The sequence below is a fragment of the Mustela erminea genome, chromosome 19, assembly GCF_009829155.1.
Source record: "Mustela erminea isolate mMusErm1 chromosome 19, mMusErm1.Pri, whole genome shotgun sequence".
NCBI classification, from domain to species: domain Eukaryota; kingdom Metazoa; phylum Chordata; class Mammalia; order Carnivora; family Mustelidae; genus Mustela; species Mustela erminea.
In genome coordinates, this window is record NC_045632.1 from 27,193,256 (window position 1) to 27,212,947 (window position 19,692).

Sequence of the window (19,692 nt, forward strand, 5' to 3'; positions counted from 1 at the left end):
AGAAATAACTTGTCTCCCCGTTTGATGACTTGTCTCAAATAAGGAGGCTGGTCCAGTGGCCAGATGCAGAGGGTAAGAGCTCTGGGAGATGTCTCCTAGGTCAGGAAAGGAGTTATCTAGCATGCCACTCAGGACAGTCCTGGGAGAGCAGTGCTGTCTTCATCACTGGTCAGGCTTCAATAGGCTCGTTTGTTTGTTTGCTTTAAATTCTGATTTTCAGTGTTTCCATCCTTTCACAGCTTCCTTTTTTTTTTTAAACATTTTTATGTGTTATTTATTTTAGAGAGAGAGGGGGAACCAGAGAGAGAGAGAGAAAGTGGAAGGGGCAGGGAACGGGGAGAGAGATAAGCAGACTCTGTGCTGAGCACAGATGAAGCCCAGTGCTGGGCTCTATCCCACGTCCCTGAGATCATGACCTGAGCGGAAATCAAGCATCAGAGGCTCAACCAGCAGAGCCACTCAGGAGCCCCCCTTCTGCTACTTTCTAGTGCAAACCCAAAATGAGACGGGGCAAATATGTCAAAGCTTCTGCTATACAGCTTGACTCACATTGAGTGCCCATGATAGGCTAAACAAAACCAAACTTCTCAATTTAAATGGGAATCATCAGACACATGGAAAAGATATGGAATTTAGAGTTAACTGGCTATGAATTAGACTCTAGCTCTCTCATGTCCTTGGGCAAGTCACTCAGTTTCTTTGTGCCTTGGGGTCCCCATTCAGGAGTGGGACTAGGGTGACACAAGAGTGGCACTTCAGCAGCAAAGTTTAAGGAGCCATTCAATGTCAGGGTCATGCAAATGTAGACTTGGCACTTGCAGGGACCTGAGAGTGAATGATTTCCCGAACTTTACATCTAGGTGCTTCTCTTGTCACACCCCTGTCCAGGGCCCATCACCATATTTAAAGTGGGGAAAATAATGGTACTCCCCTCCTAGGGATGTTATAAGTAAACTGAGGATCAACTGAGATATGAGAAAAGAGAATGTCTTACAAACCGGCAGCTCTCGGTTTCCGCAAGGAGAAGGGAGTTGCCAAGATGAGACTGTGCCAGAGTAGAAGGCTGGGACTCAAACTCTGCCGTCTTGTCCCCTTTCTAGTCCTGGGACCTAAGAGAGGGGGCAGAACTTCTCTTTGCTATAGATTCTCATTAGCACCAAGATGTGTGCTAACTATTGCGTTGTCTGTGCACTGAGCAAAGCCTGGTGTGTCTCCCTGGATGGAAGGGTGCTACCCAAACTGATGGGTATGCGGGCAACAGCCTCTCCTTGGAATCAGGATTTCGGTCTTCCTCTGAGCAGATCAGGTAGACCACAGAGGGCAGGGTTCCAGAAAGGCATGCCCGTCCCTCCCCAGCCTGGGCAGCGGAATCCCCCATGAAGCCACCCTGCCATACACGATCCAGTGTAGGGTTCCTAATGAAAAATGGCCGGGCTATTAGCGCTTTGCAAATTAAGGGTCCTTTCATTTATTACTGTGCTCTGCTAAGGATGAGCATTAATTTTTTTCTCAAAGCAAATTCACTGGAAACAGACAGTTTAGAATTTATGCTTGTAATGATGGCTACATGGGCCATTAAGACCACCTCTAAGTGAGCTTAATTTGTAGCAGATAAATGTATATGTCTACATATTTTTCAACATAGTTTATGGTGCAGCTTGCACAGCTGCGCCCAACTGATTAAATCCTCACAAAATTTAAATAGGAAACCCATTACATAGACAGTATTATAGCCATTCATCATAGAGGCAGTTTCAGGTTAACTCTTTCAGTGCCACGCTGGGAGAAGCATCAGGAATTTTTTTTTATTTGTTTTGTTTTGGTCAAGAATACAGAGGTTTCCTATTCCCTTGACCTCTTTTTGGCTTCTACCTTCCTGAGGATGCTGAGGATGTCTTAGTCTTTGTTGGCGGAAGTGAAGTTTTTAGCACAGAAGATGAGACGCCAGGCTCATGTAGGCAGTTGGACCCTTGCTCCCTGGTTGTAATGGTCTTCACAGTCCCAGTGCACATAACATGTTCATCACATGGCCTGGCCAGAGCATTTGGACCCCAGAAGCTCCACCTTGGGGGTCCCTTCCAGCTCCTGAAATTGTTTAGTTCTTAGTACGCCATAAGGTGCAGCAGTGTGTAGTAGTCATGTAATAGTGGCCAGAGCCTGAGTTCTGGCCTCAGGTGGACATGGGGTTTAGTACTCGCTCTGCTGCTTGCTGGCACAGTGCAACCCTGGGCAAGTTATCAGAGAGCCAAGTCATGCCGCGTGCTTAGCACAGTTGTCAATGGTCAGTGAATGGAATCTTGTAATTTACGGCTACTGCTTGAAGCGGACGCTGTCACTGCCCCCGCTCACAGCCCGCTGGTCCCACCATTCCAGCTGCAGGCACCTGAAGCTTTTGGCTTGAGGAAGGTTATGCAACAAATAAAATGATCATAGTTGTTCAGAACCTGGGTTCTCTAAATTCAGGCTCTTTGCATGACTACATGTTCTTGTGAGTTTTGTTTTGAAAAAGTTCATGTACGTAGACTCCCTTGATACACTAAATATACCCCCGAACATTCCCATCAGGGTCTTTTAGGCTCTTGTTCTAAATGTGTTTAGAGCACATACAGTTAGGGGGGATATGATTTAAAAGAGCAAGTGCCCAATTAGCATCCAGTAAAGAAACCAGTGTTTCTTTCTTTTTTTTTTTTTTTTAAAGATTTTATTTATTTATTTATTTATTTATTTATTTATTTATTTATTTATTTGACAGAGATCACAAGTAGGCAGAGAGGCAGGCAGAGGTGGGGGAGGGGAAGAAGGCTCCCTGCTGAACAGAGAGCCCAATGCTTTAACCCACTGAGCCACCCAGGCACCCCAGAAACCAGTGTTTCTTGAGCCCTTTCGAGTCACTCAGCCCTGAGATCAAGTCTGCGGCTCATACTTCCTGCCTGTGTGATCTTGTACAAGCTGCCTAATCTCTCCAAGCCTCAGTTTCTTTCCGTGTAAAATGGAAACAGTAATAGTACCCACCTAATATGACTATGGTGAAGGTGAAGTGAAATTATCCACATGAAGCCCGCTTGGGCTTGCACTTTGGATAGAAAGATACAAGGATCCTGACATCACCTTGTCCTCGTTTTGGAATAAAGAGCAGGCTTGAATATATGGAGTTTTAATACAGTGACATGTATTCCACAATTGAAATATATTCACATTGTTACAAGACGGGATGATAAACTCTATTTCTAGGAGAGACGGCTGCTGCAGAAGGCTTCACACAGGTAATAATGTCAGCATGTAGCTTTGCAGGAGGGCAAGGGATGAAGTTTCCAGGCCAACAAGGAAAGGAGGGCCTCCAGGACTGGATGCATAGCTGGGCAGAGCCAGGAGTCTTTTTAGGGCCTTTGGTCCTGCTGAAGCATCTATCATAGCAGAGGAAAGGGAACAGGGAGGCAGGAAGGTAGGCAGCCTTGGGATGTTGAAGCACCTTGCTTGCCATCATATGAAGCTGAGACTTTATCCTGAAGTTCACAGGGAGCCTTTGGAAAGTTTTAATCGGAGCATGATGGGACTGAATTTGCATTTTAGAAGGATCTGCTTTGCAACCACACGGAGAATAGCTTGAAAGGGAGCTAGAATGGCGGCAGGGGGAGCATTTAGGAGACAATGGCAGGTGTCTCATTAGCACCAGACGAGGGTCTAGGGCTGTGGGAATGGGAGTGGAGAGACATCTCGGAGGGGGAATCATCAGATTGGGAGATTGATTAAAGGTGGGGTGTGAGGGAGGTGGCAAGGAAGATGCTGAGCCTATGGCCTGGTGCCAGCCTCCCCCTCTGTCTGAGGCAGGAGGGAGACTCGCTTTGTGGGGGAGGGTAAGGAAATGGAGCCCTTTGGGGACATGTTGTATTTTAGGTGTCTTTAGAGTAAATTTGAATTTCTATCTATTGATCTCACTTCTAGCAAGGATCCCTTGGCCTGAAACAATACCTCCTAGGAGAAAAGAAATTGATGGATGTGTAATTTGCTCTAAAACCCCAGTGGATGATTGTTGGCACCCAGCAAATCTCCTTCCTGTAAACTGCTTTCGATATAGTGAGGGCTCCGACTGGCTGTTTATTAACTCCGGGGTCACAAGTAAGCAGCATGCTTCAAAATGTGACCAATTAAGGAAAAAGCCGAGATGTAGGCCCGTCTCTATGTGTGTGTTTGAAAGGAATCAAGTGAAATGTTCTAAGCATTCAATTTCACCTGTCAGAGTTACTGGTTGTCACTGATGAGTGTCCAGTTCTCCAAACCCGTACAGTTCATTAGCACGTTGCCTCTCTTCTAAAGAACTATGCGATTCGCTCCCCGGACATCAGTCAAGGGAGCCAAGCAGACACTCTCCGTTTCCCCTCTGATACAATAAAGCAATTTTTTTTTTTTTATCTTGAATGAACAGACACTAACACTTAAGTATCTAGTATGTGCCGGGCATCATGCTAATAACTTTATTACAGTTGTAAGTGAAGAGGCCGTTAAAAGTCATGACCATTTAGTGCTTGTTCTTGGTCAGTACTATACTAAGACCTCCAGATACATTATCTCAGTTAACACTTTCCTTTTTTTTTGTTTTTTTAAGATTCTGTAAGATGTTTTTTAAGATTCTATTTTTTTGTAAGATTCTATTTTTTAAAGATTCTATTCTATTTTTTTTTAAGATTCTATTTTTTTTTTTTAAGATTCTATTTATTTGACAGAGAGAGAGAGAGTGCATGCACAAGTAGGCAGAGTGGCAGGCAGAGGAAGAGAGAGAAGCAGGCTTCCTAGTGAGCTAGGAGCCCAATGTGGAACTCGATCCCAGGATCCCGGGATCATGACCTGAGCTGAAGGCAGCTACTTACCCTGACTGAGCTAACCAGGTGTCCCTAAGCATTATATTTATTTATTTGTCAGAGAGAAAGAGCACAAAGCAGGGGAGTGGCACGCAGACAGGGAGAAGCAGACTCCCCAATGAGCAGGGAGCCCCATGCGGGGCTCTATCCTAGGACTCTGGGATCATGATCTGGGAGAAATGCAGAGCTTAACCGACTGAGCCACCCATGCCTCCCCAGTTAACACTTTCAACAGCTCTTCAAGGCAGATCTGGTGTTTGATTCCATTTTACACATGAGAACACTGAAGCTGTCGCAGATAAATTTATTAACAAGTTTACCATGCAATCAGTGAGTGACAGAGCTGGGATTCAAACCCAGGACTGATGGGCTCTGAAGCCACATCTTGGCTCTTTACAAGCCCTTCGGCTGCCTGAGTCACACGGACTGGCAGCGCTGCTTGCCTCCTGTCACCCCCGCTAGACACTGAGCGGCTGAAGGGCAAGACCTCTCACACTGCAGCAGAGTGCACCTAGTAGGTACTCAGTGAATGTTTGCCAAACTGGAATGACCCCAGGCTCCCTCTGTCTCAGTCAGTCCTCCTGCCTAGAACGTGCCTTCTTTGTCCTTCACCATCTGTTTATCTTTTCCTTTTTTTTTTTTTTTTTCTAGTTTAGCCCAGTTTTTCCTCCTCTAGGAACTGCCCCTGATTAACTTCTTTGCCTGGTCCTTCTAGGCACCTCAATCCCAAGGCTGCTTCAACTTCTGTGTCCATCTATACTGGTCTAACTTGGCTTTCTTGGTCCGTGTGTGTGTCAATGTGTACGTGCATATGTGCACATGCATGTGTGTGTCTGTCTGTCCTCGAGTAGATGCCCTGCTCTGTCAGTCCAGAAATCACTTTTACTGTTTCTTCCAGTGCATTAAAAGTCATCCCTGTGACAGAGAACCTGGACAACCCATTATCTGGCTCTTCTATCTCAGTCAAAACATATCTGCTCTATGCCGCTTACTGACCGCGTGATCTCAGACAAGGTAATTAAAATTTGTGTGATCCATTTTCTCAACTGCAAGATGGAGGTAATGGTACCCCTCTCAGAGGATTAATTTGAAAATTAAATAAGATTATGCAGGATAGCTCTTAGTACGTCATTTGGCACTAAGTAGTTGTTTATTAAAAGGTAGATATCGTCATCGTGGAGTTAACAAGGAGGTGTAGCGTGGCCTCTGTATTGATATGACCCAGACCTCACATGTTCAGTTTCTCCATTTGTTGCCTCTTTGATCCCTCTAACCACACCGAGGGACAGAAAGAGAGGAGAGACGGACTGGGGGAAGAGAGTTTACCGTCCCCTTGCATAGTTGGTAGTGCTGGAATGAAACTCAGGGCTGTCCTAGGGTTTTTGGTCCTGCTGAACCCCTAAAATCGAACATGCACCATTTTTGCTTGCATGTTCATGTGTGCTTTTCTGGGAAGGAGACCCCATTGCTTCATTAGCTCTTCAAAGGGCCCCACAGCTCCCCACAAAAGGCTTAGAACCATAGGTCTAATTCAGCTGTTCACATTTTATATGTGGAGACACTGAGGCCCAGAGAGGGAAAGCATATGAAGCAAGGCTCACGAGTCAGGCAGAGTGGGGCCTGCCTAGGACCTGGGGTCCGGGATTCCAGGCCAATGCTCCATCTACCTCCCAGACTCAGTCTGGATAGGCAATGTCAGGTGAGGACAGCCAGGAACCTTAATGAGGGCGGCTTGGCTGAGGACGTCACCACAGCAGGAGATGAGAACTTCAGGGAAGGGGAGCTGGAGTCTGTTAGAACCTGCTTGTTGTGTGAGGTGGACACTAATTGCACTTCCAGGGAGTCGCTGACTGACCACTGGGACCTCGGTGATGAGCTCACTGAAAAAACTCAGAAGCTGATGATGACTTAGGGAAAGCAGGGCAAGAGGGCCAACTTGGGGACAGGCCTTGCCGGCCAAGCAAAGGACAGCTCATGGCTTTTACATATCATTTGTTATTATTCACTTGTTTATGTGTGTGTGTGTTTGGACAGAGAGACAGAGAGGGAGAGACGAGGAACGAGGAGCGTACATTCACACCTTAAAGACCATATACACATGTGCACACACTTGCCCAGGTGCGTACACACACGCCCAGGTGCGCACACACACATGCACACACCTGTTCAGGCACACACACGCACACACACACACACACACTAGGACTTAGAGTTAAGGACTTGAGGTTCTCTCAGAGAAGAGCCCCCCGACCCAACCTGAGAATAAGTGTGAGGGGAATGGGTGTCGGAAACTCGCAGAAAGGAGCTTATAGGAGGCCCTTGGTGGGGTTCTGAGCCCCGTAGGTATTAGCATGACGATCGTACCAATCAAAACAACCTTTAAGTGCAGACAACACGTTTCTAAAGTTCTTTCACGTACATTTTCCCACTTGAGTCTCAAACAACCCGGGGAGGATGGTACGTGTTTAATATTTATACCACATTTACTTAGCTTGAGTTATTTGCCATTTTAGTGTGATTTCATTGCTGTATACATGGGAACTAAAAACTAACACGGCTGAGGATTTTTAAAATTTCATTTGTATGCACCACACACAGGCTTTTAAGGTTTTTAATTGGCTATTGATTTGGATTTCATGAAAAAGTCTGTGTACATGTATTCGGAAGACTAAAATGCAAGAGTCAAGTGTGGTGTACCTGTGTTTTAATTTACACATGGCCAAAATTTTAAAACAAGCAAGATAGAATTTCCTATCAAAAGTGAAGATTCATTATCCAGTTTCCCCCAAAAGACCCCATTCTCTGAAGGTAATCCAAAGAAGGTTTGATGAGCCTCATTTTAGAGTCCCAGAGAGGGTAAGCTGTTAACTCAACATCACACAGCAGAGAGCCCTGACACCCTGTTCTCCACTACAGGTGCAGCCTATTGTTACATAGCAGGCTTTCTGCTGCTCTGGAAATCGGTCTGGACTCAACCCCAGCAAACTGCAGGTAAAATTCTGTGTGTGCATGCGTTCTTCTGTAGAACTGGCTCCCGTGATTTTTCAAACCAGATATTCAAAGGAAATCTTAACACCAAGAAGATTAAGAACCACAGCATGAGAGGTGGCTGCTCGAGGAGTACAATTATCAGTGTTATGGTTCTCACTCCAAAGCCGGGTTTTCATAAGACCAGCAACCAAAGAGCTGCACGGTTCAGGTCTGGAGTATACCGTGGTGCTCCTAGATCATCTGGATTAATGGTTCTCAGGGGCGATCCCTGGGTCAGGAGCATCAGTACCACTTGGCAGTTCCTTAGAAATACAAGTTCTTGGGCCTCACCCCAGACCCACAGAGTGGGAGACTCTGGGTGAGGTCCAGCCATCTGTGGTCGAACAGGTCCACCAGATGAAGCTAATCTTCACTAATGTTGGAAGACCATCATGCTAGGTCTTTCACTGAGAAAAAAAAAAAAAAAAAGTAAGTTTCTAGTCTGAGATGGTTCATTGATGTTTTAAAGATGGTCTAGGTTACGATGATGACTCGGTTTAAAAAATGGGGTTTTTTCCCCCCCCAGGGCTTAGCAGGTTGGTACAGCTAGTTTAAATCTGAGGTCAGGGCTCAGGTTGGCTATGGCCCCATCCCACTTCCTCCCGCACCCCTGCTGCAGTGACAAATCACCTCTGGAACAAGCCCCACATCAGCTGCTTGCTCGGAGGTCAGCCAAGCGTGCTGAGAAAGAGGCCTAATGTTGGCTGGACACTCTACCTGGGCCAGAGGAGGATGGCACAGGGACAATAGCACTTAAGCCACCACCTGGAGAACGGTGCATGATGGTGCTGAGTGCTGGTAGGTTGTGAGTCAGTGGAATGTCGGGCAGAAGGGCTGAGAAGAACCCTTTCTTGTCACCTGGCTGAGGTGACAAGTCTCAGCAGAGTATTCTATGCCACCTGCCCACAGGTGCATGTGTCTCCAACCAGGCTTCTCTCCAGAGTGTTCGCCTCATCTGAGTCTTCTCCTCCAGCCCTGCCCGTTCTCTTATTCACCCAAGGGCTTCTGAACCTTCTTTAGAGAACCAGTTCAGAATTAACCTCCTCCAGGAAGCCTTCCAGGCATCTCCAGTCTAATCCCTTCTCTAAGTGCCTGTTCACATTTATTAGTATTTCCTGAGTTGGGGCTTAATTGCCTTCTTTTGATTGTGGATTTGGGTTCATCAGTTTCCATTCATTCCTTTAGTTCATTCACTCATTCCGACTCAGCCACTGAGTAAAACACATTTGGAATGTCTTCAGGCATTGTGCTAGAGGCTAGGAATGACTCAGAACCATCTCTGCCTTCAAGGATCTCACGAACTGATACAAACAATGGCAGCCAACCCCACCACAACCTCGCTAAGCAGGTTAAAGCATTACCGGATCACATCTAAAATCTCAAATTACCGGGTGCCTGGGTGGCTCAGTGGGTTGAGCCTCTGCCTTCGGCTCAGGTCATGATCTCAGAGTTCTGGGATCGAGTCCCGCATCGGGCTCTCTGCTCGGCAGGGAGCCTGCTTCCTCCTTCTCTCTCTCTCTCTGTGCCTACTTGTCATCTCTCTCTGTTAAATAAATAAAATCTTAAAAAAAAAATCTCAAATTACCTTCTGTCTTCATTTGGTTACCTCTTTGTTCACTGCTAGCAATGCAGCTAGCATTAGAGCTGAATTTCTCGGTCGCAGAGTAGGTATACAGTTAATTTTATAAGAAACCACCAAAGACTTTTCCAAAGTGCTTGTAATCTTTGGCACACCCACTAGCAAATATGACAGCTTCCATTGCTTCACATTGTTTTCAACATTTTGTGATGACAGGTATTTTAGTGGGTATAAAGTAGAATCTTATTAGAATTGTAACTTGAATTTTCCAGATGACAAATGGTTTTCATAAGCTTATTTGTTATTCAAATATATATTTTTAATGAACTGTCTTTTCAAGTTTTGGTTCATCTTTTTAGGTATTCTATTTTATTGAATTGTAGGAGATGATTAGTGATAGATAGATAGATGATAGATAGATATAAATACACAGTAGATATACTACGAGCATTTTGTCAGATATAGGTCAGATATACAAATACCTTTTCCCAGTATGTGGTTTGCCTTTCTTTCTCTTAATGATGTCTTCCGATAAAAAGACATTTAAAATTTTGGTGAAGTCCAGTTCATAGACTTTTCATGGTTTGTATGTATAAGGCTTTCACTGAGAAATCTTTGCCTACTTCAAGACCTGAGGATTTTCTCACAAGTATTCTCCTAGAAGCTTAGAACTGTACGGTTTGGGCATTTACATTTACATTTATGTCTTTGATCCAGTACAAATTGAATTTTTGTCTAGTATGAGGAGGAAGTTAATCTTTCCCCATGCAGTTATCTGTTTGTGCCAGTACCCTTTGTGGAAATAGTTCTTTTATTCCACTAAATTGCCCTGATATCTTTACCAAAAATCAATGAACTATACAGGCATACCTCAAAGATACTACAGATTTGGTTCCAGACCACTGCAATAAAGCGAATATCTCAATAAAGCAAGTCAAATGAATTTTTTGGTTTTCCAGTGCGTGTACAAGTTATGTTCACACCATTCTGTCGTCCATTAAGTGTACAACAACATCGTGTCTAAAACACAATGTACGTACTTAATTATAACGTTTTTATTGCTAAAATAATGCTAACCGCATTTGAGCTTTCAGCAAGTAGTCATTGTTTTGCTGGTGGAGGGTTTTGCCTCAATGCTGAAGGCTGGGGTGACTGTGATAATTTCTTCAAATAAGGCAACAATGACATTTGCCACATTCATCGACTCTTCTTTCACAGACGACCTCTCCACAGCATGTGATGCTGTTTGGTAGCGTTTTACCCAGAGAACTTCTTTTAAAGTGGAGTCAATCTTCTTAAACCTGGTGCTGCTGCTTTATCAACTAAGTCCATGTAATATTCTGAATCCTCTATTTTCATTTCAACAGTCCTCACAGCGTCTTCACCACGAGCAGGTTCCATCTGAAGAAACCACTTTCTTTGCTCATCCATAAGAAGCAAGTCCTCGTGCCTTAAAGCTTTGTCATGAGATGGCAGCAATTCAGTCATATCTCCAGGCTCCACTTCTAATTCTAGTTCTCTTGCTGTTTCCGCCACATCTGCAGATACTTCCTCCACTGAGGTCTTGAACCCCTCAACATCCTCCATGGGGGTTGGGATCAACTTCTTTCAAATTCCCATTCACGGTGATTTTTTACTTCTTTCTATGAATCATGAGTAGTCTTCATGGTATCAAGGACAGTAAATCAATTTTTTAAAAATTTTAATTTGAGGATAGTTGACACACAATGTTCCATTAGTTTTGTGGGTACAACATAGTGCTTCAACTTTTCCATACCTTATGCTGTGCTCACCACAAGTGTAGCTCCCTTCTGTGGTGAATCCATTTTTCTTTTTTTAAAGATTTTATTTATTTATTTGACAGAGATCACAAGTAGGCAGAGAAGCAAGCAGAGAAACAGGCAGAGAGAGAGGAGGAAGCAGGCTCCCCGCTGAGCAGAGAGCCCAACTCAGGGCTCAATCCCAGGACTCTCGGATCATGACCTGAGCTGAAGGCAGAGGCTTTAACCCACTGAGCCACCCAGGCGCCCCTGAATCCATTCTTTTAATGGTATCTTTTGAGGAACAAAAAGTTTTAATTTTGATGGCATCCAATTTATTATTTATATGTAGTTATTGTTCTTTGCTGTTTGTGTCCTACTTAAAAAACCTTGGCTAACCCAAAATGTTCTCTTGTCTTCTTTCAGGTGTTAGATTTTATGTTGTTCCAGAAGTTAGATTTTATGTTTAAATGTATGGTTCATCTCAAGTTGATTTTTGAATACAATGTGTGGTTCTATTTTTCTCATATCACTATTCAGTTGTTTAAATATTATTTGCTGACAAGACTTTCTTTCCTCATTGAATAATTTTGACATGTTTGTCTAAAAACAATTGACTGTATAACGTGATGGTTGTTTCTTTAAAAAAAAAAAAAAACTCTTTACTCTCTGTTTTCATGTTGAATCATTTCTATTGATCTACCTTCAGGTTTCCTGATCCTTTATTCTGTAGTCTCCAATCTCTTCTTAACCCCATTTAATGAATTTTTCATTACAAATATTGGAATTTTCAGTTTTATCCTTTCTATTTGATTCTTTTTCATAGTTCCCGTTTCTCTGCTGGAGGTCTCCTTTTCTTGTCTCATCATAGCCATCTGTTAAGTTTTTGAGCATATTTATAACAGCCGATTGAGGGTCCTTTTGCTAATTCCAATACCTGTGCCATTTAAGAATGTTTCTATTGATTACCAGTTTCCTTTCTTTCCAGTTTTGTTGAGATATAATTGACATTGTATAAAGCTCAGATGCACAACAAAATGATTTGATATATGCATATACTGTGAAGTGACCACCACAATAAATTTAGTTAACATCTATAACCTCACGTGGGCACAAATTCTTTTTCTTATATCGAGAACTTAAAAAATTGACTCTCTTGGAAATTTTTGGATATACAATAAAGTGTTGTGAACTATTTGATTGCCCATTTCTTGGTTATGAGTCACATGTTCCCACTTTGCTTGCCTAGTAATGTTTCTCTGTATGCTGGATATTGTAGATGATGACATATAAGACAGGCTGGATTATGTTGCTTTTCCTTTAGGGGCTGTAAGTTATTACAAACCCTTAAATTACTGGTGAATCCTCTTGATCCTATTTGGCTTTGTTTCGTTTTTTCATTAGGACTGGTGTAATTTTTGTAGATTTTGTTAGGACAGGTCATTTCTGGTTTATTTCGGTTTCTTCACTAGTTACGAGATGTAGCCCTGACTCTGGGGCAGTGGTTCTCACCTGAGGGTGATTTTGTCCCCCTGAGGACATTTTGCAATGTCTAGAGGCATTTTGAGCTGTCACAAATGGAGGTGGGTGTTATTGGCTTCTAATGGGTAGAGCAGCTAAACGTCTTATAATGCTCAGAACAGCCTTCGCAACAAAGGATTACCTGCTCAGAGTATCAGGGCCGCAGAAGTTGAGAAGCTTTGCTCAGGAGTCTGGTCTTACCCTAGTATGTAACGATTTTGCAGTCTTCATTGGGATGCACACCAAGTCTTCTCCATTCCTGGAGCGCCAAGCACTGCATAGCCTCTGACATTTCCAGTTTGTCCTCAGGCCCTAAGCACCTGCCCTCTGCTGGGCCTCACTGAGTCCTGCTCTGGGCTTCCAAAGACCAGGCTACACCCAAGGACCCATGAGACATGCCCACACCCCCTTCTGAAGGATTTCCCCTCCAGTGCCTTACCCCACAAATTCCAGCCACTGTAGCAGCCTGGACTCCAAACTCTGCTCAGCAACATCAGACCACCACAGTCTGCTTGGGTCTCCTTCACAAGTGCCCCATTCATCTTGTTCATTTCTATTTTAATGATGGAGAGAAGGCAAGTAAGGTACTCAGGGGGTTTTAAAAACACAGCTGCCTTGATTCCCATCCTGAGAGATCCTAACTCATTGGTCCAGGCTGGGACCTGGAAATTTTTGTTTTTAAAAATTTTTAAGAAGGTATTGATTCAATAGCTAGTTTAGAATTCACCACGCTAAGCCCTACTGGGACCACATGGGGACAAGCAAAGCATGTTTCCTTTCTCCAGGGTCCTCAGATGGCAGATGCCTTCCACTGGGCCAGGATTGGACAGGATTGCACTACAGATTTGCTGATTCAAGGAGTGTGGGGGATGGTCCTTGATTTGCTGATTTAAGGAGTGTGGACAATGGTCCTTCCACACTCTATACACTGCACACACAGTTCCCACAGAACTTGAGAGAATTCTTCCCCTGGTGATGAGGTGTCCTGAACCCCTCATCCTCCTGGACCTTCCCCTCCAGCCACAGATTTCAGTGGCTAAGCACTCATTCACTCTGTGTCTGGGGACTGTGAGCCCTTTGAGCTTCCTTCCTGATGTGGCTTCTGGGCTTCCAGTTGAAGTGCCTTGCTACAGACCATCACAACTTCCTGAGGGCTCCCCAGACCCAGTTCTGGGATGGAGGAGATACTCACAGGTTCAATGTTTGTTCACTTCACACTTAATGGTAATTTATGAGTTTTAATCATTATGCCACATAGGGAAAATATGGCAGGGAATCATTTCAGTAAGTAAATCCATCTATTTTTATACCTTGGGCCTCACAGAGCTGAGCATCCTCTCCAAATGATGTGTTCCAAAAGCCTCATTAAGGGTTTAGAGAGGAAAAGTTCATGGGTATCCCTCCTACCCTACTCTAAATAGGCATTTCCAAAAGCTGAGGTCTACGTGATCCATAAATCCAACCAGGGTGGCTCTCCATGCAATATGCAGATCAGCTTTGCAGAACCAGCCTGGACTAATGCATTCACTACTGATGTGTTACACAGGGGCAGCCCAAGGTCTTAAAGACATAGTTTCCTCACTTACTCATGCTCGGTCCTTATTTTCCTTGCTCATTCATCAATCTCCTCATTTATTTGTATGTTAATCCATGCACACATCCACAAAACAAACAGTATTCATCCTTATTCCGCACTAGGCCCTGTGCCTGGCTTCGTGACTGTGGAGGTCGGTAAGCAGTCATTTACTCACCCATTTATTCCATGCATATTACCTGTCACTATGTGCCTGCAATCAGGGACACAGTGGTAAAGAACACAGACAAGGTTACCGTTCCCGTGGTTTATTTTGTAAACTAGAGAGCCCAAATAAATGAGTTAATAAAAATTAATAAGATCGTGTTTGAAACACCAAGTGCTGTGAGGGAAATGAGGTGGCAAAAGAAGAGGGAATGGTTGGGGTAATCAGGGAAGACTCCTCTGTAGAGGTGACATTTGACCTAAGTGCCAAGAGGCAGTCAACTGTATGAATTGGAGGCAGAACGTTCCATGCAAAGGAATACCAGGTGCTAAGCCCCCAGGAAATGCAGTATAGCTAGAATACTGTGGGTAAAGGGATGATGTTGGAGAGGTAGGCAGGGGCATATAGATCAGGCAAAAGCTCTGGGTTTTTTCTACATGGGAGATTGGTCTATTCTCTTATTTACTTAATCTTGTATTTATATCAGTCTGGATATATATCTTATACATATGAATTATAGTCCAGTACTACTTTATTTTGTTGCTCAAATTGTCCCAGATTTGGCCACTGAGTCTCTTCCCATTGGTTGCTGGGTCTCTCTGACATACTGTTATTATAGTGGCTTTTTTTGTTGTTTGTTTTGGGGGTTTTGTTTTGTTTCGTACTTTCTTACTTCTTAGCATTCCAGAAGCTCCAGGTTAGTGCCTTTGGGTTTGATTCCAAGTGCAAAGGGAAGTCACTGGATTCATCTGACCTATGGAAATCTGGCTGCCATCAGCAACCAGTCTCCCCAAGCCTTTCTTCACATGCTCGACCCAAGGACCTTCCTCTTCAGTCCGACCAGCCACCTTGCAGTCCTGTTGTGACCCCCACACATTTGCTTACAGGGCAGGCTTCTCCCTAGTCTCTCCTTCCTGGGGAGATTGCCTCATCTTCAATTGTTCATCCTTCCCTGTATGCATTCCCTTGACCAAGTGAAGGTGCCAGTTTCTCCTGCCACAGGTGTATAATATGTTTCCACCTTGACATTGGGCTCAGTCATGTTTTATTCTGGATGAGGCGGAAGTGACAATGTGCCAGTTCTAAGCTGCCCAGGGGTTCTTTATGCAGCAGGGTGACTTAAATAGGTTTGTAGGGAAGCTCTGGAAGCACCAGAAGTTCGTGTTATTGACAACTAGGATGTTAGTCCTCTCTAGCACCCAATAAACAGGTGACTTTTCTATCAGCAATAATTCTACTTGAGGCTTACCAAACACCCATAAAGGAAAAAGAAATCTAAAGTGTTTGAAGATTTCTACATCCACGTGCCTACTGCCCTTTGAAGAGCTGTGTGGCATTCTGGGAAATGAGGGACTCACAGGACTTTTGGTCCCATGAGGACCAAAGCCCTGTCAATCATGGGGTGGTGAGGGAGGCTGGAAGTTTCTTTCCTTTGTTTTTTCCAAAATCTCAAATGACCAAAACAAAGCATGGGGTAATTTCTCAATAGGTTACCGCATTACATTAAATTGTTAATACACCATTTTATTTCAATATTGTGAAGCTTTGGAATCCAAGCACAACTCATCTACCAGCTTGCTGTGGTATCTTAAGTAATGTACTGGATTATTTAACCTTTCTGGGCTGGAATTGTCTCATCTTTTGTAGGCTGTGATCTCATGTTCCAGCAACGTGACTTGGGTTCCTTGGGCACAGACAGTGAAAATAATCCATACTGGTTGTATGCAGTGTTCATCAAAGTATTCCCAGTATGCAGAACACCCAGAAAATTGGAAGTCCCAAATTAGCATGTGTTGAATGGACGAGTTGTTGAAGCCCCGATGAGGTTGCCATCCAAGAGAAGTCAGCTAGACTTCAAAAGCCCCCAAAGGGAAAGTGGGAAAAACACAAAAATCTTCTGCCTTCCCCCCAAATCCAGGTCCAACACAAATCCTAAGAGCAGTGTGTCCACCCTACCAAGCAGATAGGGTGGGATGTGATAATATCATCCCAAGCTCTATAGTTTATAAAACACACTTGCGTGCATCCCTGTATCCTTTTATTCACTCCTTGTGGGATCATTGTGAATGGCACCATTTAACCGAAGGGGGAAAATGGGGTCCAGAGAGGCCTCATTTCTTCCTTAAGCTCCCGTGGCACAGTCAGGGCTTACAACCAGGGCATCACGTCACGCCATACGTCTGAACTGGGGCTCCTGCTTCTCTGAAATCTGTGAAGACACATTGGAGAGCACTGTGAGAGGGGGTCTTAGAATGTGATTGTTGATCTTATTATGCTTGAGACTGACCCTCTCCACAAGAGCTATGAGCTGATGGTCCCCCTTTCCTGTTTCAGGCAGTAATGATTGTCAGATGGCAGGGTAGGGTAAGAGGGACCATTTATTAAAAACACATGGTGCACTCAGCACAGCGGTAGGCACTGCAGAATGTCTCCCCAACCAACCCCATGAGGGAGCTGCTGTAAATACCTCAATTTTATAGATGAGAGAGTTGTGCCTCGGCAAATTCAAGGAAAGACCACATGGCTCCTCGTCTGCAGTAGAGCCCAGATGGGACCCCGGCTTATCTGGTTACTCGTCATCTTCTTTTTCTTTTCCCTTTATTTATTTATTTATTTTTAAAAGATTTATGTATTTATTTGAGAGACAGTGGGAGGGAAGGCAGAGAAAGAGGGAGAGAGAGAAAATCTCAAGCAGAACTCCGCTCAGAGCGTGGAACCCCCACATCGGGCTCTATCTCATGACTCTGAGATCCTGACCTGAGCCAAAATCAAGATTAGACACCTAACTGATTGTGGCTACCCATGTTCTTAACCTTTTTTTTTTTCTTTTCACTCTGTCACCTGAACCCTCCTTCCACAGTTAGATGTAAATGACCTGCTCTGAGCATAGGGATGCAAAGAGTGTGCCAAGAGATGAAGGGATGGAGACCCAGAAGATCCCCAGCCCTGGGGCTCTTTCCTTGGCAACCCAGCATTCCAAATGTGATTTTGCACCTTTGTTTGTCGTGGGAGCCTCAGCTCGAGCTGAAACCTGCTCCCCCTGGATGTAGAAGTACCTCATTCACATCTCCTTGCTCCTCACAAACAAGGTCCAGTCTTGCTCAGAAAGACATAGGAAAGCTCCCTCAACTGGGCTGGCTCAAGGAGCCTCTGAGGTTCAGAACTGTCCTGGGGCAGACATTGCTCTGCTGGATCAGCCACATGCTCTTAAGTTTTCTTTCTCCTCACCTCCCAGTATTTCAATTCACATCTTTCCCCTGCTTTTTACTTCTGCATGTTCAGGCAGCCCTGAGGAAAGATGGGGGCACTGTAGATTTGCCCTGTATTCTTTACATCATGGTGCAGATTTAATAAAAATTAACCTTATTGTTTCACTAAACTTATTCACAAAAATGTGTGTTCTCAGTCCTAGTAAAGTGGAATTTTCTCCTTGTATTTATTGGATATCTACTCTGTAGTAAGAAATGCGCTTGGTGCTAGGGGACAGATGAAAGCAGATTATGTAGTTCCTGCCTTGGAGGAGCCCTCCAGACTCCAGCCTCGGTTCAATATGAGAAGCTTAAGTGGAGGCCCGGATTATGGACTATTGACGGGGAGAGGAGAGCCTCACTTACTCTGCTCAGGAGTTTCACAGCAGACTTTAGGAGGAGCACAGCTTGAATGGAGAGTTCTTCAGGCAGGCAGAAGGGCATGCCCAGCAGAGAGAATGGCATTTGCAAAACCATGTAAAGGAGCATGTAGCATTTGGGAATAAGGATGGAATGCATTAAGGGGTGAGGGAAACAGCTCCATGAGTGTGCCAAGAGATGAAGGGAAGGAGACCCAAAAGATCAAGCAATTGTCCATAGGTTCTTTGAATGAAGGTCATGGATCCTTACCAGCGTCTGTGTCTCCATTCTGTCTGGCAGATCCCGCTTTACTCCCAGAGGGGAGACCACAGGCTGGAGGGAGGAGGTGGTGGTCTGAGGAACTATTCAGTGTGCATGCTGTGGTGCACGGTGCAATGCATCCAGGTGTACACACGGCTTTACACCTACCCTTATGCACAGAAGCCTGCAGCATCCATGGGGATTCTGGAAACCATAATGAAGTCATGCTAGTTGCTCGCCACATCTTAGTTGTTGGCAAGGAATCCAAACAAGACAATTAGGGTTCATAGAAATCAGCCTAATTCATTGGTCTGAATGCACTTTCATCAGCGTGGCCTGGTGGTGTAGGCAGAAGACAGCTAAATTAGCGAGGACTCATGCCTGGAGGAGGAAATGCAAGTGGGGGGTCAGTTCTGGTCTCAGGTGGGACAGATCCCAGAGTCAAGCTGGCAGTGCCCCTCACTTTGCTGTGGTTTGATTTGTACGTTATTGGACAGGTCTGGGGGTTCTAAGTGGAGGAACTTCGGTTAAGAAGGGTCTTATCTTCTTTGCAATTGTGGTGTGGGTGTGGGATCTGCTTCTCTAGCCTCATCTACTTCTGCCTTTCACTGGTTTCCTGATTGGTCTGAGCTTCCTATAATTCCCTGAGCAGACAGATTTCTGTCCTTCCTTTGCTCTGACTGTGCAGAGGTATTACAGTGTCTGTGAATCACATGAGGACCTTGTTGAGGTGTCAGCAGATCTGGGATGGATCTTGAAATTGTGCAGGTGATTAAAATGATGCTAGTCACTTTGACTATCAAGATCCTAGAAAACGTCTTCCCTTTGATTCACTTCTCTCTGTACCTCGATACCTGGTGAGGAACTCTAGTCATAGAAACATAGCTTCAGTGTCATGTCCCCCGGGAGACTTTCTGACACGTTTGCCTGCCCCATTGTGCTGCCTCACATGATAATTGCTTTGATTTTGGTGCTTATCCTGTCCTGTGGTCCTTATGTCGATGGGTTTAATCTTCTATCTCCCTCAGTGATACTCTTTAAGACTATTGCCAGGAATTTATTCATCCCCACTGCCCCAAAACAGGGCCTGGAACACAGTAGGCATCAATACAGGTTTTGGAGATAAATTGGGCACAGTGATTTTAGCTTTTCCACAGTCTTCCTCCTTTTAATCTCCCTGAATTAATCCTTCTTTATATCACTGAGAATAGGCTGACACAGGCATCACGAAGTTCAAACTAGATTCAGAGTTCAGCTGCTTGTGGAATTATGTGCAACTATTTTCCTCACTAGGACTTCGACTTCAGGATTTTTTATTTTGGTTTGATTTTGTCGAAA

General features: G+C 44.4%; 1 long non-coding RNA gene across 1 annotated transcript; it reads right to left on the reverse strand.

Annotated features, from left to right (window-relative positions):
• Positions 1–385: 385 nt before the first annotated feature.
• Positions 386–18,374, reverse strand: LOC116578884. Its single transcript, XR_004281076.1, has 3 exons — positions 18,364–18,374; positions 5,408–5,417; positions 386–458 (listed from the first exon to the last, which is right to left on the reverse strand). It is a non-coding gene; the product is annotated as an uncharacterized LOC116578884 (long non-coding RNA).
• Between the last annotated feature and the right edge of the window lie 1,318 nt (positions 18,375–19,692).